Below are 23,849 nucleotides of genomic sequence, written 5' to 3' on the forward strand. Positions count from 1 at the left end.
TAATAATGTTTATTGTATACACAGGGACTTTTAGGGCACCAACATTGGTCCCATAGGGGTTCTCCTTAATCTCCACATTCACGGATATACGGTACACATTGGTGGCTGGTTGCTTCCCTGGCACCCGGATACCTTCAGGCTCCACAACGCCCATCATTCCCCTGGTCAGCATCACATACGCAGAGTCCTGATCATTCCAGCTACTGATCCCCATCATCCCACCCACAAGGACTTACAATGTGCCTGACAGGGTCCACAGCGTCTTCTTCCCCAGGCTACTGCTCCTGGTGAGGACCAGACATACCCTACTCCAGAGGGATCAACTGACCTTCGGCTGCCAGGAGGGTTCTTCGGGTAATTGCAGCAGGGGAACAGTAGACTTGCCGACCGGCTGGATGAAACCTACAGCAGGGGACGTGGTTAGACTAATCCTACAGATCCAGGATCCCATGTTCCACCGGTCCAGGATTGACCCTTAGGGTCCAGCAATTCACTGTAAAACGGGGCTACATCTCCCACCTCCTACAGGTGTGGTGCATCTCTCCTCTCTGGGGGACTCTCCTGCCCTTGACTCACAACTCCTGGTTTTTGTGTGTGTTGCTCCACCATCTGTAACCCTTTCCTACCCCAGAGGACCAGGGAAGCAGCCGAGCACACTGAGGCAATCTTGTGGCCAATTACCAAAATACAGTTACACAATAAAACAATAATCGTACAGGTTACAAACAGTCTGCAGGTCTGGGGTGGGTCAAGCCCTCCACCCTCCTTACAACTTTAAAGTTTTTATAAAGTATAATGTGTCACAAAAAAACTGTCTCAAAATCATTGTGTTCTATTAAAACATTGCAGAGTTATTGGCACATAAAGGGACCCATCAGTTTTAAAAAAAAAACTGCAAGGTCACTAAGGGGCTAAAAGGTGTAATGTAGCAGTTCACAAACGTTGGTGAGCCAGGGGTTACCCTCAAGCTAGACTGCCTTTACCAGGGTGATAAGGGTGTGGGTGAGGGCACTGTATGGAATCTTTGCCCTTGGTGAACCCTAGTTACTACTTTGAATGCAGCCTTTTCTTCAGGGACAAAAGGTATCCAGAAATCCAAGTAGAATAAAAAAAAATATTTATTTCACAAATTGATAAAATACATAATAGATAAGGAAAACTATGAAAAGCAGATCAGATGATGCATTTTGGATCAGCAAGGATCCATACTCATATCTATTGTTCTGACCGATACTGTAATAAATGGTGGCTGGCTGTATTGTTATCCACATTAAAATCAGTCTTGATAAGAATCCACTTGTATAAAATTCATTAGCATGCTTTGATTGCAAACAAACTACATTGGAAAGAATAGACAAAATGTTTGAAAATCTTAAGAAGTTTGTGGTAGATAATTGAAGAGGCGAGCTTCATTAAAAATGTACATTTTCATTATGTTTCTATCTGATTAACCTAATGTTCTTCTAATTAAATCTTATGGGTAACTCTTTTAGATGATTTACCGCATGACAAATTCTTGGTCCTGCCCCATTTACCCTTAGAGAGCTAGGGGTATGTCTTCAGCTTTCATTTCAAAGCTTATGATAATTGCAATATGGCATAATACACAAAGATCTACTTTTCATACTCTTTGAAAATCAGTTTACGTTTGTCGGATCTGCAGGGAAAATAATAAGAAAACAATTAGTGGTTTTGTTCTAATTTACAAATTGCCTTCCAGGGAGTATAACGGTTGGCTGTTTCACATATCCCTCTACCTCGCTGCTTATGTGCTGACACACCTTTAATCTATTAAAATCACATAGCTTCCAGGAAGCAATCAAACCTCCTTATATTTTAATAGCAATTATACAGGCATCGATCACAATCCCTTGTTTGCTTTGTGTCAGCATCTGCTGTAACATCTTCATCTGCTTTAGATCAAAAACACAAATCGGCCATATTTTTAAGGCGGAGAACTAACAGCGTGAATGAACACTTATGGCTTGTATATACTGTACTATATATATATATATATATATATATATATATATATATATATCAGTGGAATACGCAGAATGTTGGTTTTTATGCAATGTCTAATTTTTGGAGGTTATATCTGTAGGGTTCTATAACTTCTATGGAAGAAGAAATTCCTATCTCTTACCAGTCAGACTTACTAGTAAAGCTTGAACTGGTAGGTTAAAAAGAACCACAAATATAACTACCCAAATACTATAAATCACAGCATTGATATCTAAATACAGAAAATATTTTCAAGCCACCACAAATCTCAAAAGCCGTGGGTGTAGAGTCTCAGCACAGGATTTTAGGAGGCGCTGCCCTTTGCCTTCTGACTACCTGCTTTCCCAGAGTGGTGCTTTTCAGATGATTGATAGCTCGGACCAGTGGCATCAATGAGCCATTGGCCTAAACTGTGTGCTCGCCAAAGCTTTGCCTCTATATCATCGAGGCGCTGAGATGGCTACTTCCAGCCATTATAGCAGCACTTATAAGTCTTATTGGAAAAAGTTTGTAAGTGCTGCACTCCTTGCCTGGGAGACTGGCCGCCACTAAACCTAGGCTTCAAAGCACTAAATTATAGAATTAAAATTTCTAATTAGAAGGTAAAAAGTTAAATAATAAGAGGTAAATTGCAGAAATGTGCTTGTTGTTATAAGCACTTTGCAATTTTAACCATTTATGATGGTCATGACGTCTCAGAGGAGATTTCATTTATCTGTATAAATACATGTGTGGTCAATATAAAGGACTGGCGCATGACTTATTCCTTCCAAAGATAATACTAAGGACCAGGGGGCATTCACTGCGAGTGAAAGAAAGGTGATTCCGTCAGCTAAATAGAAAAGAGTTCTTTATAGTTAGAGCAGTCAGACTGTGGAATGCCCTACCACAAGAGGTAGTAATGGCAGATACTATAACAGCTTTTAAAAAAGGCTGGATGATTTCCTCAGTACACACAACAGTGTTAGTTATAAGTGACTTAGTAACACAATAAGTAATTAGTGCAAGAAGGTTGAACTAGATAGACCTAGGTCTTTTTTCAACCTACGTAACTATGTAACTATGACCTCTGCTGGCCCATGAAGGGTTAAGTCTGGTGGGCGGGGTTTGCTCTGCTGTGCCTTGCTCCTGGACTCACGCTGCTTTATCTTGGCATGATCTCTCCTGGAGCGTTGCCAGTGATAGCTCCTGTTTACAGCGTTTGCTTCTCATTGTGTGAGTTCTTTGATCTGGCAAGCTACAAGCTGACCTTTCCCTGACCTCCGTTGCCTGTGTTCTGTTTGTCTCCTTTGTCCTTCTGACCTTGCTTCCATTCTCTGTCTCGGTCCCTGCCCCTCCATTGTTCTGACTGACCTCCCGGCTTCTGACCTCGGTAACATGGCCTGACTTGGTCTCAGCTTCCTGGTTTTGTATATACATGCTCTCCCAGCTCCCAACCTTTGTAAATGCTCCCAGCTTACGTTTTTGCTCTTTCCCTCTGTCCTGATTTGACCTCCAGGCATAGACTCGGCTTGCTGACTTCTTATTTGTCTGTATGTGTTTCCCCATGTGCTGTGCAACTACCTTTGGGTTAGTGTTGATCCTCTCTGCTTCTGCGCCCCCTAGTGGTCGCTTGCCTGTACACTCTGTCTGATACGCACCCCCTGGTGGTAGCTTGTCAGAACGCATAGTCTGACAGTACATATAACCTGGCAATAATGTTGCAAAAACCTTTAATTAAAGAATTCACTGTAACCACCTTATTTTTTTCACTTCATTGACTAAATGTACACTACTGGTATTGTGAAGAGATAGCTGATTCCTTTCATTCAGGTACACAATTACTAGAAAAGGTTCTAATGTTATTGCGTTGTAAGCCATATTACAAAAAGGAAATTGGTTCTCCAATTGTAGAAGGCTAGAAAATATCATACCATTACTATTGGAAATATCTGTCAGCAGTGGAAAGAGAGTCTTAACAATAAAGTTTTGCGGTATTAATGCCATTCCTAAGCAGTGGTACCTATGGAGTACAAAAATAATTACCTTGGTTGTGGGGATAATAGTAAGATAAAATAGTAATAGCAACTGTGAATAAATGAGCCATTTAAGATATTATATAATGGAACATTGCCTAATCAAGGGTTAATGAGTGGAAAAATATGTAAATTACCCAGAGACTTATAGAGAATATCACAAAAGTGAGTACACCCCTCACATTTGTCGAAATATTTTATTATATCTTTTCATGGGACAACCCTGAAGATCTGTCACTTTGATAAACTGTAATGTAGTCAATATTCAGCTTGTATAACAGTGTAAATTTGGTGCCCTCTAAATAACTCAACACACTGCCATTAATATTTTATAGTGTTCATTGTGTGGTGAAATGACCTGGCTACATGATTCTTCTGCATATAACATTTTGATAACTTTTATTTTATTTTTAGTTAGGGCCAAAAAACAGTATTTTGTTTCTTCTTTATAGTGTTTTCATATTTTTAGATTTTGATTGATTGTTCTTTTACAAATGAGATAATACCAAATATATTTTGTTTTCTTATTGTTTGTTTTTCTTTTTTGTTTATTAAGTACCATATTTTTGAATGGGGAAGCAGATGGGTGACTAAAAATTGTACATGTTTTTAAACTTTTATGACATTTTAACTTGTTTTTCTACTTTTCATTTTATTGTTTTAGTCTCACAGGGTACTTGCATCTGTGATTGGTTGTTAGTACTATATCCTGGAAAATGTAGGTGGGATTTATAGATGAACCAAGATGTCAGTGACAGAGACCTTCAAGAAAGCCAAGGCAACCTGTTGTAACTTCACAATCAGGTCAAAGAGGAGGCTATGAGTGTCCGAACAGATGTCCCACGAGGATCATGTCACTTAAATTCATCTGTCACAGACAGACAGTGGCATTAAAAGGGAATCTCTTCAGGAATTTTTAGCCCAAACTAATAGCTTGTATGTAAGTAAAAAGGAATCCCATGTACCATTGGGTATGGTTCTCTGCTTATCTCAGTTAAGTTTCCTACAACGTCCAATTTGCAATATGTCCAAAACAATCCAAGGCACCAAATTTATGCAACTTAGAGTCATTTATACAATACAGGTAATGAACTCCACCTCCTCCTCCTCTTCCTCCTCCTCCCCTGAGGAAGAAGTTGGGCTTGGAGGATAAGAAAGAGGTGGAGTCCATTACATGTATTGTATAAGTGACTCTCCAAGACAGTACTGTTTGCATAAGCTACATTTTATGTCCTCTGTATTTGCTTATAAATGGCCAGTTGAGTCCAAAATGTCACATTTTATGTTTTAAAGGATGAATTAAAAGCTTTTAAAAAATAGGACTACAAATCTGGTGCTTTGGATTCATTTTGACATATTGCTAATGGCATGTATGTAAAGGTGCTTTAATGCTTACGGAATCCTTGTCTTGTAGAATTGCATAAATACAGGTAAGAAGTAATTACATATTGAGACAATGATATTACATTTAACTATACAAAATCTGGCCACCCTATACAGTATGAAGTTTAGGAAATACAAAACCTTAAAATCACATATCAGATATTAACCCCTTCACACCATGAAATAGTAGGATATCATGAGTGGGTTCAGGTTTATGGAGTGATCTCAGAAGCTGAGCTTGTGCCACAAAGGGCAGATACCAGCTGCATTATACAGCCGGCATCTGCTTCTAACATCAGGGTTATGAACTAGGTGTGATCACTGCTTTTAATCAACTTGTCATCAGGGTTTATAATCCAAACTAATGGCATGTACTGTATGTAAAAGTACTTTAATGCTGAGTAAATCCTTATCTTGCTTGTGGAAGTCTGTACTTGAAACTGTATGCTAATGAATTGTAATTTCACATAAGGTGCCTAATTTTGGATCCCGATGTGTAATTTCTTCTGACCTGTATTTATGATATGGTAAGATATGAACTATATTTATAAAATGATAGTGTGTAAATGGTAAACTCTTTACATTTTAGACATATAAAGTATAGATACACTTTTTTTAGCTGTTGCCTCATCCAAACACATATACCATTGGATTGACTGAACATGCATGTGTTCTCAGTAGGGAATGGGGAATAAGCCACTGCCAGACTCCTCTAGGGATAGCCTATTTACCCTAATAAAAAGATTGGCCAAGATTCAGAATGCTAGATGTTTTTTTCCTGGACATTATCTATAAGGGGACAGCAGGTGGGCCTTGATACTCATTACATGGTTGGCTGGTCAGGCAGAAATCATCACGTTTGGATGAAATAATCTAATTCTATACAACCAGCTTCTGGGAGTAATAAGGGGATTTCTCTATCCTAATCATAACGTCATTTTAGTAATCTCTGCTTATACTGTACTTAACAACAATGCAATGGTTTTTTTCAGGTACAGCAATTAAAATATATTGCCTTTATTAGTTCATGTCAAGGCAATAGGATGTATGCATTATGAAACTAATAATTCTCAAAGCCACACACAAATGTACAAGCATGGTATCAGAGACGTTATTAAGTTGTAAAGCAGAACAGGTCAATGTAATCCAGGCAAAATTCCAAGCTCCATAAATTTCAGAACATATTTGTCTCACTCCCTGATGAAATTTACATAACCGTTACAAGCAATCAAACCGCTAGGACATGCAAGTGGCCAACAAATGCAGAATGCACCATATATTTTATCTCTGTTCCTGAACTTTACAATATCATTATATTGATAGATTGCACACAAATCTCCTGCTTTAGCTATAGGAGGTTATGACTAGAAACTCTTGCTAGAAAAAATCTCAGGGATTTATGGGGAGTGTGAGCTTTAGGAGAGATGAAAGCTAGTAATTGAATGGAAGTATATACAGCATGTGATATATACTGTACTTCAGTCATTGCCAAGTGCTCAGTGATGCCAACCGTCCAGAAATTCCAGGATGGTCAGTAAAAATAGGTATCATACTTTTTGTTTTATAAGACACACCAGATTATAAGATGCACCCACAAATTTAGAGGAAAAAAAGGGGGGGGAAATATGGGGACCGTCTTATTCCGGTGCTGTCTTACCGGAGGGGGAGCGGCAGTGGTGGTGGAGCAGGGTCACAGGAGGCAGATGGTGGAATAGGGCGATGCTGCAGGCAGTGCAGCAGGTGTCGTAGATGCTCGCTACGGGAACTGTAAGGCAGGAGGAGCATCCAGAAGCTATCAGTAGAGTGGGCATCAAAGAAATGGTGCCCAGAGTCGGCACGTGCACAGATGGAGATCTCGGCTTAATAACAAGCCTAGATCTCATCTGCGCACACACCACCTCCAGACACCATTTTCCTTCAGTCCGCTGCAGGGAATCAATGTGCCAGAGGCGGCGCGTGCGCAGATGAGATCTTGAGCTGAGAGCTCCATCTGCGCCAAGTCCGGAAGTCATTATTTGAAGCCCACACTGCCGACATTTTCAGAATGGCGGCCCCGCCCACAGCACAGCGTCCGCAGCACCGCACCCACCACTGCCCGCAGTAAGCCCGCAGCACAGCCCACTGCTGCACTAAGCTCGCAGCACAGCACCCGCTGCCCAGAGCATCTTCTCTGCCTCCTGTGACTTTTCTCCACCACCCCTGGTAAGCTTCGGATTATAAGACGCACCCCTCATTTGCCTCCCAAATTTTTGGGAGGAAAAATGCATCTTATAATCTGAAAAATATGGTACTTTTTTGCCCTGTCCCCTGTGATTTTTGTGAGACTGAAGAAACTTATACAGATTATGTTCACTGTACTTATCCCTTTACAGTTTACAGTGAATGTACTTGATGTCTCAATATCAGAACTATGGGCTGTAGACTTGCATGACTTATAAATATAATGATTTATTAAGGTTTTCCAATGTGCCCGTAAAAAATATTGCTTTGCCGTGATTTTTTAATAAGCTGTCCATAAAAATAAACAGTCAGCATCATGTCAGCAGGTAAGTAGCCCCCCATAGTGCATCATAAAATAGTACTTCTTTTGGCTTCAGAGCAAATATATAAGAAGAAACTATATGGTTAGAATTTCAAATATTTTATTTCATGCTGCGGATGGTCCTGTGGAGCTTATGAATAGTTCTACCACAGGGTTTACATTGTTTTCAATTCACAAATTAGGACAAAAAAACACGTGGATATTTTACTATGCTCAAAGAACAACCTTTCCAATGCTTTAATGTCTTCTAATTTGTATATCAAAGTGACCAGATGAAAGATCACATACAGCAAGAAATTGTCATAAAATCATCTAGTACAGTCATGGTCAAAAGTTTTGAGAACGACACAAATTATATTTTCACATGATCTGTTGCCCTCTGGTTTTTAATTGTGTTTGTCTGATGTTTACATCACATACAGAAATATAATTGCAATCATATTGTGAGTACCAAAAGGTTATATTGACAGTTAGAATGAGTTAATGCAGCAAGTCAATATTTGCAGTGTTGACCCTTCTTCTTCAGGACCTCTGCAATTCTCCCTGGCATGCTCTCAATCAACTTCTGGATCAAATCCTGACTGATAGCTGTCCATTCTTGCATAAGGAATGCTTGCATTTTGCCAGAATTTATTGGTTTTTGTTTGTCCACCCGTCTCTTGATGATTGCCCACAAGTTCTCAATGGGATTAAGATCTGGGGAGTTTCCAGGCCATGGACCCAAAATCTCTGTTTTGTTCCATGAGCCATTTAGTGATCACCTTTGCTTTATGGCAAGGTGCTCCATCATGCTGGAAAAGGCATTGTCGGGTACCAAACTGCTCTTGGACAGTTGGGAGAAGTTGCTCTTGGAGGACATTCTGGTACCTTTCTTTATTCATGGCTTTGTTTTTAGGCAAGACTGTGAGTGAGCCGATTCCCTTGGCTGAAAATCAACCCCACACATGAATCGTTTCAGGATGCTTAACAGTTGGCATGAGACAAGACTGGTGGTAGCACTCACCTCTTCTTCTCCTAATAAGCTGTTTTCCAGATGTCCCAAACAATCGAAAAGGGGATTCATCTGAGAAAATGACTTTACCCCAGTCCTCAGCAGTCCACTCCCTGTACCTTTTGCAGAATATCAGTCGGTCCCTGATGTTTTTTCTGGAGAGAAGTGGCTTCTTTGCTGCCCTCCTTGAAACCAGGCCTTGCTCAAAGAGTCTCCGCCTCACAGTGCGTGCAGAAGCACTCACACCAGCCTGCTGCCATTACTGAGCTAGCTGGGCACTGCTGGTAGTCTGATCCCGCAGCTGAAACAGTTTTAAGATACGGTCCTGGCGTTTGCCGGTCCTTCTTGGGCGCCCAGGAGCCTTTTTGGCAACAATGGAAGCTCTCTCCTTGAAGTTCTTGATGATGCGATATATTGTTGACTGAGGTGCAATCTTTGTAGCTGCGATACTCTTCCCTGTTAGGCCATTTTTGTGCAGAGCAATGATGGCTGCACGTGTTTCTTTAGAGATAACCATGGTTAACTGAAGAGAAACAATGATACCAAGCCCCAGCCTCCTTTTAAAGTGTCCAGTGGTGTTATTCTTTCTTAATCATGACTGATTGATCGCCAGCCCTGTCCTCATCAACACCCACACCTGTGTTAATGGAACAATCACTAAAACAATGTTAGCTGCTCCTTTTAAGGCAGGAATGCAATGATGTTGAAATGTGTTTTGGGGGTTAAAGTTCATCTTCTTAGCCAATATTGACTTTGCAAGTAATTGCTGTTAAGCTGATCACTCTTTATGACATTCTGGAGTATAAGCAAATTGCCATTAGAAAAACTTAAGCAGTAGACTTTGTAAAAATTAATATTTGTAGCATTCTCAAAACTTTTGGCCATGACTGTACATATCAAAGATAGCGAGTTCTATGTGTAACTGGCTCTATCATAAGAGTTGCCAAAACCTCTAGAACAGTCCATAAATATAGGGCCCTTTTTATGGCCAGTTTGTCAAAAAAATGTCAGGCGTCTGAGATTTTTTTTAAGCTGAAAAAGTTTTTGCAGATTATTTTGACTGTAATTATCATTATTTTACAACTCATAGTGAATAAGTCAAACCAACAAAAATGGAGTAACACATCCACTAAAATAAATCAATTATAAAAAAAATTCTTTAAAAATCATATAATCAAATAATAGTACAAAGGTCAAAATATAAGGAGCAATGTTCTAGACATAACTCCCACTGGTAGGGGAGGAACCGCCAGAAAGTCCAATTACATTCAAGAGGAGAATCGCTGACTACATAACATCAGTCTCAAGGTGGGATGAAATAGTGAGTATACATATCATATCACCGCTAAATTAGCCATAGTAGGTCTGCCCACATAAACAACCCACACAGTAGGATATAACAATGCTGGAATGTCAGCATACCCATATCGAATGAGGAGGACCTCCTAAGGAGTGCTGGCAACCCCGACGCACATTTTGTCTAGTGGCTTTCTCAAGGGAATGTGCCATAAAAAAATATTCTGTCCATGGTTTTTTGATACGTCATCCCAAAAAAAATAAAAAGTCAAATTAGCAACTCTATCAGTCTTATGCATGTGTCTATCAGCAAGGGTAAAAAAATCCTGGCTACCATGTATTGAGAAAAGAGTATTTAATGTTTAGGTGTTCTATTACTCCTTGCAGAGACAACCAACCTGGCATAGGGAGACATTTAGTCCAGGCAATATATCCTGGGAAACATATTTGCAAATAAGCTCTCTTTTAAAAGCCAAACCAGGATCTTATTCAAAAGGAGACTTCCACCTGCAGACAGCTATTTCTGGACTCTTTCTTCTTGTCAGTGCAGAGTCTGTTACTAATTGGCTGGGTGAAAGGCCTTAAATGAAGGCCTAGAGGATACAAAGATGTGGTTGGAAACACAATTTCATGATCGCTTGACAGTTAAATAAGAAATATTCACAGTGTTTTAACAATTTAGCAAGGTCTACATGTCAGTACGGTCAGCTATACCCATGCATCACTTCTTTTAATATATTCAGTGGTGCCAGTAAAAGTAGATGTTATCAATGATCTGGAACCTTAAAAATCTGGTTGAGAATTATATCAATGTTGTATCATCTCTTATGTATAAAATGAGCTGCAGAACCTATATGGGTCAATAAATCCAGCCAAAACAAAAAAATATTATAATATGTAGAACTAAAAAATCAATTACTAAAATAGAATTCTTAAGCCTTTTGGGTAAATGCTTTTTTACTTTTGGGTGTTTTTTTTTACTGTACTGCAAGTTTCACCTTATGCTCACTTCTATCCACTTGCAATTACTCTTCTATAACATTTGGTCATGATGGATGGAGAGGTGGCCTATGGTCACAGGGTATTGTGCAATCTGCCCTTCTGTGCCATATCCACCTCCTCCTTGGTTACGGGTCCCTAACCATTGGTGTTGCCAAGAACAGCTAATCAAAATCCTAGGAACACTCTGCACCACACCCACCAGACACACCAGTAGACGGCCTGAGTGAAATAGGGTCGCCCACTTGGGGGGTTGGTAAGGGAGGCTCAGGAGTGTCAGGAGACAGTCAGTTGAGCAGTGACTCTCGAGAGGAGAGGTCACAAGTCAGGAGTTGGGCTCCTTGAGACTACTAGGTGGCAGACTTTGGTCTGGGCCTGGTAGGAGCTGGACCCTGGTCGCAGGGGATCGTGACAAGGGGCACGGACTGTCGAGGAGGACAGCCTGCGGCCTTGTGCCATCACCGGGCAGGGTCCAGGGCACGACGGGGTACGTGGACCCTAGGTCAGGAAGAAGCTTCAGACGTCCTGACAATTTACCAGACGAGGACGAAGCCTTCAAGATCCGTTCTCCACCCACTCCAAAATCAGGGTACTAGTGCAACGAGGGGAATAGGACTTTCCACTCACACAGTCCAGAAAATCCAAAGTGTGAACCCTGAAAGCAAGCTCACCCAGTTAGCCACACTGGTGAGCGGGACCCGACCAGTTTTATAGTCAAGGGACCAACCAGAGAAACTAGGTGCCAAGGTAAAGGCCCCAGACTAACAGGCAACACCAAAGGGCATGGGATCCAGGTGTGCTCCCTCCAAGCAGCAGCGGTGTCCAGAACTTTGGTTTACCACAGTTGTCAGTGTCAGTGTTATTGGACTGAGTGAGAACACAAACGACCCCTTACCATCCCAACAGCACCTCCCCGTCGCCCTCATCGAGTCCTGGGGAGGGGTTAAACATCTGGCTGCCCGCATCATCGCCGCCGGGTACTCCCCATCGCAGCGGTGGTACTCCATCTTACCACGCACCCCGGGTGGCGTCATGGACTTACCATCCCCTGTAAATAACCCCCCTTTATTGCGAGTTGCCGCGCGACCCCGACCCCTAGGTCCGGAGATCCCTTGAGCCACCGCGGATCCGGATCCGAGCAGCCCGACGGCTGACGTGAGGGTTGCACAGGTCAAATTGCAATTTTCTTGTAAAAATTAGCAACTTTGCATCTTTAATCTTAAAAATCCTTTCTGTTGGAAATTGGAGGGATTTTTACTTTCATGACCTACTGCTCACTTCCTTGGTTAATGGCCACATCTCCAGACTATCAAATGTAGACGGTTTACAAGGCAAGGAGTCTGCTCTTGCAAACTGCTTGCTATACAGCTTGCAAAGCTCTAAAGTTGACTGGATGAATATTTCCATTCAGCTTCAGTGTCAGTGTTTCAGTGCCCCTGGGCTCCTTTGATATTGCAAAGTAAAGGTGCCTCTTTGCATCACAGGACTGGACACAATGCAATGGTGGTTTGGTGGCTCCAGGAGAATCAGTGTCTATTTTGTGATAGTTGTATTTCACTGGGGATGATGACACTGGTCTACACAGTCAATTTTGGGAAGCATGCCACACACCTAACAAGCAAAAAGCCAGTAGTTATAGGAGTGGCACTCTCTTGAAGGAAGCAGTGGACACAACCTTTTTAGGTGGCAAAAGGGCCTTTGAATCTTCACATACACCGGGACCTGAGTGTAGCTGTATCACTGCTCCCTGTGGAGCTACAAGGCCTCTGTTCAGTTCTATGTAACTTTTGAGACTGTTTGACAAGTAGGAAAAAAAGAAGTAACAGTGTATTCAGTTTCTTTGGTTGGAGTTACAGCCTTAAAAAACATCTAAACCTGAAAGGTATATTTGATAACATAGCGAATCGTGAATGGTAGCAGTTGCTATTCATTCCACATAATAGGTTATTTTCTCAACCAGTAAAAAGAGACATTCCTGCATATGAGAGACCTTTGGTAAATCCTTTTCCCCATTCTAGCCTTTGCTTGTAATCTTTCTCCAGATAATGTACTATACTAAGAAAGTGACATTCACTTTCTTAAATGTGCTTTTCCATCCAAGCAAATAGTGTTTATTCAACGTACAGTATAAAAGCGGAGTCTAAGAGGCTGACTTCACAAGTCTTCATGTTCAGCGCTCTTTCATGTTCACAGCTCTGTTTTCTTTAATGCCATTTTGTATTATTTTAAGTGGTACAATATAACAAATTCCACTTTTAAAGTTTAACATATGAGGACATCTTCACTAAATCCTCTTGCCGTGCTCATCTTTTTACCAGCTTTAATGTTCTCCATTATATTTTATGACTGGCTTATTCCGACCACAGGTTTGCATCTTTGTTCTACAACTTCCTTTGATTCTTTATCCTTTCAATATGGATTAGCCATTTAATGGCTCATAATGCACCGTATGTTAGCACCGTCATTTGAAAGATGCTGTGTCCACGAGGTACAAAAAGTTCCTTTTTTTTGATTTGTATCAATAAAGCCCTTGAGACCCTTTTACATGTTCAATGAGAACGCGAGTCCCTCCTATAGCCCTATGGACAAAGCAGCAGGAGTGTTGTCTGTCTCAGCGGGCTGCACAGAAATTAATCGTGGCTGCTTGTCTGCAGTCATACCTTACATGAGGAGCAGCTTTTAATCAACTTCTTACTATCCTCAATGAGACTCAACAGGGCTCTGTAATGGAGGGGTTTCTGCTAGCAGCTCTTCATTCTCACTATTATTGAAGAGGCTCAAAGTACAACAAAATGGACAAACAGAGCAGTGTGCAAAGTGCGCTTGTTTCTGAATATGCAAGATGATCTCTACCTGGACTACAGCTTTCCAGAATGGCTAGTCATTGACCTCGATCATCTGGTAAAATGTCACAATCCTTTCACAAGTTTGATATTCTTTTTTTTTGTTAAAAAAAAATATACTGTACAACAGAGTACTATTTTTGTATTATTTAGTATCTAAAACAATGGTGATTTGGTGAATGCAGGAGAATCGGGGACTATTTAATAATAGTTGTGTTTCATCCTGCCGCTGTCGAAGAACAGATAAAATTAGGGCAGAACACTTCATTTCAACCCCATTTTTATGTGAACTGTACTTGGAGTACGTAAAAACAGAAAGGGATGTCCATAGGCACCAACCAAAACTTAGCTGCTATTTATTAAATAGTATGGACAAAGAAAACAATGATTTTGATTGGTTAATTATTGGCCCTAAGACAATTTTGATACATGATGTCCATGATGTCTTAATCATACTATAGTGAAAAAGAAGGGACCAAATTAAAAGTATAAATTCAGCGGGTCCTCCTTCATTCTGGAAGAACTTTAAGAGTTGATCACTTTATCTTACACAGTTTGTTTCTTATTTCTAAAGTGGATTACTTCACTTTCTCAAAAACAAACTATCTACTTTAGTGTCAAAGTGCTTAATTTCAAGGAAGCTTTGCCTGGAACGTAACATGGAAGACTTGACAGAATATTCACAATGAGATGACCAAGTCAGCTGACAAGTAAAATAGTAGAATGCCTATTTACAAAAAGCAAGAAGGCTATGAATCAGCAACACCCAAAGACTTAAATCCCATAAGAGGTGTGAAACATAAAAAAAGTGACAAGTGACTAGCAAATCATAATACAAAAAAGATAGTAAAGTTATACAAACTGATTGTGATTCTATTGAGGAAGAGTCAACTAAATAATAGACTCAAAATTTTATAATTATCTCCTTTTCACCTTCCCACATGAACTGGAGCTATATACCATGAGTGCACTGGCTCAGTATGAGCCCATTTCCTGCCAGCCTCAGGCACTGTACGTTTTACTATACTATTGTCACTACTGCTGGGATATTACATACCCTCAAGGCATCACGTTAATGGTTGTAATGGAAATGTGCTAATTTAAAATTCACAATTTTTCCCCAACATATCACCAGCTACGAATGGTAAAACTAATATGTATGTGTGGTCGGAAACTTATGGCGCATACTGTCTCCCCCATGAGGTTTTTGCCTTCCTCTGGACAACATGTTAGGCTATGGGTTGAACGCGGTGGACTTAAGTTTACCTTCAACTTTAAAAACTCTGAAACAATTCTTAAAAGTTCTACCTAAATGTTCCGAAAGAGCACAAAATAGCGCATCTCAGAAATAAATATGATTTGTGATGAACATACAGGCTCTTTATGTCGCTATTTTAATTTTTTGGATACATCATTTTCATTTTTCTGCAATTTATTCTTTTAAACAATACCCAAGTTATAAACTCAGGACGATAAGAATCCAATATTACCAGTGCATGTTTAAGACACTTGTATTTCTCCAATCCAATATAACTTTTCTTGCTTCATTGCAACAAGCCTCTTGCAAACATTATTATCCATCCATTTTCTCTTCCCCAAACACAGTGGGAAGTCTGCAGGTTTCCATAACAACAGCACTTAGCTCTCATCACCCCTTTTAATGATAGACAGGTGCCAACATCAGTGGATAATAAAGAGGGGAAAATGAGATCTTAAGCCTGTAAAATTGTCAGTTCATTCATTGCCATAATGAACAACAGTAATATTTTAAAAAGCAGCAGCGTGGTCTAACATGGGTAGTATCTAACAGGCTCAGCAGGGTCGTTTTATCACCTAAAGCATCTGTCACGGGTAATGTTTTACAAGCATCTCTCTATGTTCAACACTGTTTGAATGATGGCTATTGCTCTGAATTGACATATTTTATTATCAACTGATATCTAAAAATATTCTGTTCTTAGTTTTACTCTATGCAACCTTAAACACTTGCTCAATGGTGATAAAGAATTTATTATTTTATTTTCTTTTTCCTAAATTTAACAAGCTTTATGGATTTCTTTTATAATTTTAGTATACTCAAAAGGTAGTTTTGATATTGTTTTGTTGTGTGTATACATTAATATAAAATGTTATTTTGCTGTGAGGGGATGCTGCAAGGAAAATGATGCATGACAGGAGGGTAAATACTCATTCCTCAATTATGTGACATGCAAGCATATTAGTGATTTCAATGAATACATGAAATTCAGAAAACAAATTGAATCCTTACTGTAAATTGAGCTTGAACTGGTGGCTAAAATGGAGAAACAATCATTCAATACCGTAACGACAGCCAATTATTTCATAACATTCGTATTACCGCTCCACACGGTCCATACTGGACAATCAGATGTGGCTGAACGTCTTGTTAATTTTTAATTTATTAGTCTTCCTATCATATATATATATTTATATTTTACTGTGTGGTTCAATGAATTTGTAGACAAAACCAACATTTTCTTGAAGTTATGTGTGGATTTGTACCAGTCAGCTTTCAGCTTCTTTGACACAGGGTGTATGTGACCCACCTTCACAGAGGTGTAGTGCGCATGATCGGAAGTGCAGGTAGCTTCCCATCATGAGAAGTGAGCGTCTTTGAAGCTGGAATGCATACATCTGGCATCAAAGAAGCTAAAAGCTGATGGGTAGAAAGCCGTGCGCATGCGCGGCTGTATATTGCGCTGCCATGAAGCTGGCTGTTGTAAAGAAGCATGTTAGCATGCCCACAGGGAGCTGACTAGCCATGAAACTAATGCCCCTGTGACTCGTCACAGTCCTCATTAGCATCTCATAAGCGATCTTTAGAAATACTTTTTCTTAAAATTTGTCTATGTGTGCTACTGGATACAGGGACTGATTGAAAGGGATTCAAGATATACACCTAGAACTGCTCGTGGTTCTGGGTGCACATGGGACCTGACAGGTTCCATTCAAATTTTCCCTTTACTCCTTAAATTAACTCCTTCACCATCTGGCAATTATCCATTTTAGATTTATCTTCCCTTTCTTTTAACAGCCATAGCTTTTTTATTTTTCTGCCAAAATAGCTATATGAAGTTTTTTTACAGGACGAGTTGGACTTTTGAATGATACCATAATTTTACTATATAGCGTACTAAAAAACAGGAAAAAATTTCAAGTGTGATGAATTTGCAAAAAAAATTGCAATTCCACAATTGTTTTTTTTATTTACCATGTTTACTATAAAACTGACCCACATTATGATTCTCAAGGTCAGTATGAGTGTGAAGACATTACACATGTATAGTTTTTTTATGTTTTTACTGATACCATTTTTGGGTAGATGTGATGCTTTGATCACCTCTTATTGTATTTTATTGTAATGTTGTGGTAGCGCAAAAAACGTAATTTTGGTGGTTTTCATTTTTTCCTGTTACACTGTTTATCGATCAAATTAATTTATTTTATATTTTGATAGATCAGACATTTCTAAACACAGAGATTTCAAATATGTGTATTTTTTTAATTGTTTTATTTTCAATGGGGCATATTGGGTGATTTCAACTTTTGTGTCTTCTTTCATATTTTTAAAAACTTTTTTATCACTATTTATTGTAATTTCTAGTCCCTTTAGGCCACTTGAAGCTGTGATTATCTGACTGCTTGTGCTGTACAGAGCAGTGCATCAGCACTGCTCGGTACAGCGGAAATGATGACTTCCTATGAATGCTGGCTTGCAGCTGGCGTTCACAGGAAGTTAGTCATGAGACAGACCCAGGGGTCATCTGCTGACCCCTCGCTGTCATGACTATCCGGCACCCCATGATCACATCACAGAGCCACCATTGCGAGCAGAGAATGACAGTCTCCCTGCCAGCGCATGTTATATCCCCCTAAGTGGGATTTAACTGGTGAAGTAAATTTGAATCAAACAGTAATTGGCTAAAGTTTCACACAAATTTTAAATTGTGCAATTTTTTTTACTAGCAATTTGATAGCATTAGGGTACATTTAAAAGAGTTAGGAAGGGTTGTCCTCACAGTTCTGGTCTTGAGGCATAACAGATCTTTGGCCTTTTTCACATGACCTGTCCAATATTTGGCATATTCAGAGCTGATTAGGTTTCATATTATATGGATTGTAATCATTATATTCAAATTAAGTCTTACACCTGTTCACACTTGTCTTATTCTGTTTGGGTTTGCTGGTGATTTTTTAATTTTTGTAGAACATTCCACTCTGACTGAGCACTCAACGGATTCAGCCTGAGGCTTTTTCAATTTAAGCTGGATCCTACCTGCCCATAAAATTGTAGGCTTTGAGCCAAAGTAGAGGTATATAAGCCTAGAGTCCCAACAAAGAGATATGCCTAGTTGCTGGCTGTTGGGCCCTCATGAATTGGCCAATTTGTGTGCTAATTGTGTCATTTTTTTAAGCATAGTTCAATACCAGTAATGCAGTTCCAAATTACTACATTTAATGTTTGCATGTCAGAGCATTTCAGTGTGCATTTCGGGGTGCAATGAATATTCATGAACATAATTACCCGGCCTGGAAGCATGAGACAGCATCACTGGATGCTGGTGACTATACAATGATTTCAAAGATACGTGTTTTTTCTGGTACATCTTACATGGATCACACCACTGTGTGGTCCGTGTGACATCAGTGATGCCGGAGAAAACTGGACTTGTCTCCATGCAGAGCACATGGACACGTGTGTGCACCGCACGGAAACACAGCCAGTGAGAAATCATTGATTTTAATGGGTCTGCATATGTGTAACGCCTGCATGGATCCACAGGCTCAGACTGGCTGTAATGGACAGGCTAGAGGAAAGCCGCTCACAAAGCAGGACCCCGAGAACCTGAAACCCTTTAACCACTATACAGGGATTTGGAATTACACAGGGCCCTGGAGATCACTACCTGTGGTAGGCAGCAGTCCAATGATAGTAGTAGCCAGGCAGGGTTGAACCGGGAAATGCAAAACAGGGATAGAATCAGGCAGGTAAGGATGTAATCAGAAAACAAAGCAGAGGTCAAATCCGGATCGGGCAGCGAGGTTCAAATATGGTTGGCAGGGGAGTAGTCAGAGAGCAGACCGGGGTCAAAGCAGGAATCAATAATCAGAGGAGGGGGAAACCAGAGTCTAGAGGGAATACAATCTGTATTTGCCAATGGTCAGCAGAAAGTAGAGGGGATAAAAAGTGTGTGGTGTGTTCCCATTGGCTGAAGCTGAATTGTGGCAACCACAGCTGGAAGACACACACCACCTACACTCAGCCAGTGGTACTGCAGGCACCAGGAAAACTCAGCCTAGTGGATGAGCGGAGTCTGCGCCCATCAGAGCCACCGGCAACGACACCTCCCCGATCACCAGTACAGTCCACAGCAGGAATACGGCGGCGCCTGGTGACTGAAGCAGAAGTCGCAGGAGTGGATTCTGGTGAGGATGTGACAGTATGTCTGTGATTTTGGTATGTGTAAAAACAGTAACATATGTACCATAATCACTGACGTGTAAAGGGGGCCTAATACATATATCTTAGACATTTATATTCATATGTATAAATACAGGTCATTAGTCCATGTACCAAATGGTATCTATAGATATCAATGTTGTTTTCTATTTTCTAACTAGAAATTTTGCAGATTCGCTAATCCTTAACAGAAACCGACCCTTTTTTCACACTTAGCCAAAAAGTGTGACTTTAGAGCTTCGCTGTTAAAAACAACCCCTGATTACATTTCTTGTGAGGGCATTTTAAGCTGCTATTTAAGGGTCCTTATGTTTCTACTTGTGTGCAGATTTCTTTATTGAAAAAAAGCCGAGTGAAAGTCATTGTTACACAAAGGATGCCTGCTGATTTCAATGGGTGTCTGTTATGATCAAAATGTCTTAGTTGAACCTAAAACATACAAAATAAAAGGTATTTATAAAGCTTTATATGTTAGCAAAGTATTTATTATGTCCTAAACTGTATTGATTGCAATAAATATAAAGGTAAAATATCTTTACTGTTGTGCTTTTGCATTAAGTGCCTACGTATGATAGCTGTATGATAGCTATTCACTAAGAAAATCCTAATGATATTATTAAGCTAATAGCAGCACTTTATAATGAAAAAAATCTATTAATCCTTAGGGAAAAACCATACAACAATTACTCCATGACATTCCCAGCATTCGGTCTTTATAAATATGTCAACCATTGTATACTGGACAAATAGAGGCCGTAAGTTGGCTCCAATTTGTTACATTGTTTTGTTTTCTATCTGATCCATTTACAGTTGATAATAATAATGAATCTGAGAGCGTGACCCTACCGCAGGGACTATTATACCTATGCTGAGGACCCAAAAATGTTACCATGACAACTTGTTCGGGTGACAAAACTAAAAGCTACAAAGAAAGAATTAAAAGAAGAAAAAAAAAAAAAACTGTGCTGAAAGTTGTTTTTTTTTCTGCTTATCTTTTTTTTGTGCTTCAGTTTATGATGGCAATAATAGCTTCCTCGGAGAATCATTTTAGGCAGCGATAGAGCACAACAGCGCTGTTATCACATAGATAATAGACATTTAGAACTTGGCAATATTGCATTGTCATTATTTCACAACACACATCTGCTGCGACGAGTCTCTGTCTGAACATATTACCACCATTTTTTACACTTTCTACGCCAGAGAAGAAAAATACCATTGTGCCAAACGGGAAGGAAATGGAGGCACATCTACAAGCAATGAGTCTCGGCTGACATTTTCTTTTGGTGACAAGCTGCATGTTTCTTATATAACCTGTCTTTTAAATGATAAACCATTGGCTTCCCACTATGTTTCTAGTCAATTCAAATCAGTCACAAAGGCCATTTCTTGCTCTGAGATATTTTCAATGTCCAATTTATCATGTGTCGCGGATTGACATATGTGCCAATAAGAAGTATTAACAAAGACATGTCACTTTATCTGAGACAGCACTGACATTATCATCTGGACATATTTATTCCTGGCTGGAACATTTATACAACCATAAGAAAGTATCCAGGTAAACTAGAAAAAGCAGAGCATCCTAAAACAGAATATGTTTATTCAATGCCTTGGAAATCTACTAAAGAAGATTAAATTAAAAATGAGTTAGATTAGGAATAGTTCTTGAAATCTTGCTGATATGTCGAGACCAGTTCCTCAAAACCATTGGTGATCAGCTGTTATCACAAGGGAAGACCAAACTAGTCAGAATAGTCATACAGTATAGGGATGGCTACAGGGAACAGTAGCATTACATGCTTCTGCCAAAGAGTCCAAGAAAGTGCAAACTAAGCAATGCATGAGGTGGCCTAGTCCTCCAGATTGTCTATTAGTAAGTAGAGATTAGTGAACCCGAGGTTCAGTGTTTGTACCAAACACAGACTTTGCACAAAAAGCAAAGTTCAGGTTCGGAGTTCGGGTGCCAAACGTGTGCAAACCACTAGCCGAGCATCACTGGGCTCTTGTACACTCGGTGCTCAGCCCAGTGTGAGCTGCTTGTAGTGTTTGATCGGCTTTCACTGGAGGTAACAACAGCATTATCGGATGTAGTGTGCACCAAACAAAAAGAATGGAAAAACACTGCTCTCCCACCCCTGGACGTGATCTGTTTATGGCTGGCTGCATGTGGGTGGAGACCCAAACTGCCCAATTTGTGACTTCCATTAGAATTCAGGTCAAGTCCAGGTTTAGAACAGAATTTTATCTAAAGTCCGGTTAAACTCGCTGAGCCGAACTTCCACTAGTCTGCTTATCTCTATTAGCAAGCTTCTCTATGGCTCATACAATAGTTCCAAGTGAGAATTCCCTCTGTATGACTATGTGTATTATAAAGTCACATAGCAGGCGATAACGAAATTTCTGTCTTTACTAAAAAGGAATCGTGCACACCCAGCTTCAAGCAAGTTTCTTTATTTCCTGGCCAGCCAGGGAGACAAGTCTCTTAGCCTATAAGCAAATTGTCTGTCATCCTACATCGTGATCTACTTTATAAGAGTTTAACATGCTTGCCTGACCACAGAATATAACATTTTTCTGTTGTAACTTTCTTACATTCAGTTAGTGGTTATTTCTTTCTTAGAATTTTAGCTACAACCTTAACCATAGATTTTAAAACACTTTACATAGGAAATGGCAGATTTTATTTCTTAACAAAATGTTAAGCTTCAGGTCATTAATTGATTATATGCATTAATATAATGGACAAATTCTATATATTAAAAACTTCAATAATAGGAAGGGTTTGTCTTTATAATATAACCTATTTCAATTACCGTATATAAAATCTTCAACATTGAAATTGCAGCACCAAGAAGGAAAAGTTGTGGAATTATAGAAATCGCAGCATCAATAGACATGTTAATGGTATAAAATTTATGAAAAATGGAAGCTACATTTTGGAAACATTAAGCTGCAAGTGAAGGTAGAATATATATGATGCATAAGCTGCTCACAGTAGCATGAGCAACTTGCAACCTGGTGTTCTCATTGGAAAAATGGCCGTACTACCGGTTGCACAATCGAGCAATTCTGTACTGCAAATTTAACTCGACGTTATATACCAAGGCATCTATACAGCCCAAAAACAGGTGTTTGCATGACATTGAGCTATGTGCCAAATATCCGGCTATTAATTTCACCTCACACCACACAAGATGACAATGGAAGCTGGAATGGAGGTCTATTCTCAGTGATAAGTCACGTTTTTGTATTGGATAAAATGATAGCTAAAGATTTATCTAGAGATCATATGGGCAACACCATGCAGAGGACTTCACAAGGGAACGGCCCACCAATCCTACTCTCCAGATTACAATTTAGTGTGGCATAATGTATTGTATTGGATCACTCTACTCTTCATTACAGGTACTCTAAAAACTTAGCGTTACAATAATTTGGTCTTGGAACCAGTGGTATGACCAATTATTTAAAGTGTCCTTGGAGCCATTTTTCAACTCCACAATGCCAGGCCACATGTTTTGCATACCATGTAGCCTAATCCTGCTACAATGGCTTGTAGTGTCTCCGGATTCATTGCTTATCAAGCTCATCTTGGATAATATTTGTCGGAAATTGTAAAGTGAGCTGTCAGAAGCAGATCTTGATGATTTCCCTGCCAAGTGCATTCAGCCTGGCAGTATATTCCTCAGACAACCAATAATAACCTCACCGATAGCAGCCACAGCATATGGGTGTATGCATTTTTGTGCTTAGTACTCATACTCCATACTAAAAAAATTGAGATGTTTTTAACATTTTGCTTCCATTGTTTGATAACTTTCATATCATTAACAAGTCTAGTGATCCTGTGATTTTCATAATTCCATGAATCTCCATTTTTGTTGTTACAATTTCAATGTTGAGGAGTGTATAATATGTAGGGATAAGTATTTGTTCATCATATTATTGCATTATGTCAGTAAGGATTGTGGGATTTCAGCTCTGAAGTGTAAAGAACTATGAATGCACTTCACTGTAGTAGAGTCGACAACTCAGAATTAGTCTAAGATTGCTATGCAATATACCAAGTCAATTAACTTTTTATGTAGATGAATAAAGGAGACATGGTTGACACGCTTGATGATCAGAGCATAAACTGACATTAATTAGCAAATTTAGCACTTTGTAACATTATATTGAATAAAGGTGCTGTAGGCCACTAATATTTCAGTTGAAATAGCCAATTATAACAGGTGCCCCCCACTATAACCGGCCATAGACTACATTACATCTTTTTTATTTTCTTAATTTT

At 39.6% G+C, this 23,849-nt stretch overlaps 1 protein-coding gene across 1 annotated transcript in view; it reads right to left on the bottom strand.

Moving 5' to 3' along the window:
- PLXNA4 (plexin A4) overlaps positions 1–23,849 on the bottom strand; it is a 1,083,593-nt gene that overhangs the window by 274,407 nt on the left and 785,337 nt on the right. The gene's annotated exons all lie outside the window — the stretch shown is intronic.

Source organism: Anomaloglossus baeobatrachus, chromosome 4, assembly GCF_048569485.1.
Source record: "Anomaloglossus baeobatrachus isolate aAnoBae1 chromosome 4, aAnoBae1.hap1, whole genome shotgun sequence".
In the NCBI taxonomy this organism is placed as follows: domain Eukaryota; kingdom Metazoa; phylum Chordata; class Amphibia; order Anura; family Aromobatidae; genus Anomaloglossus; species Anomaloglossus baeobatrachus.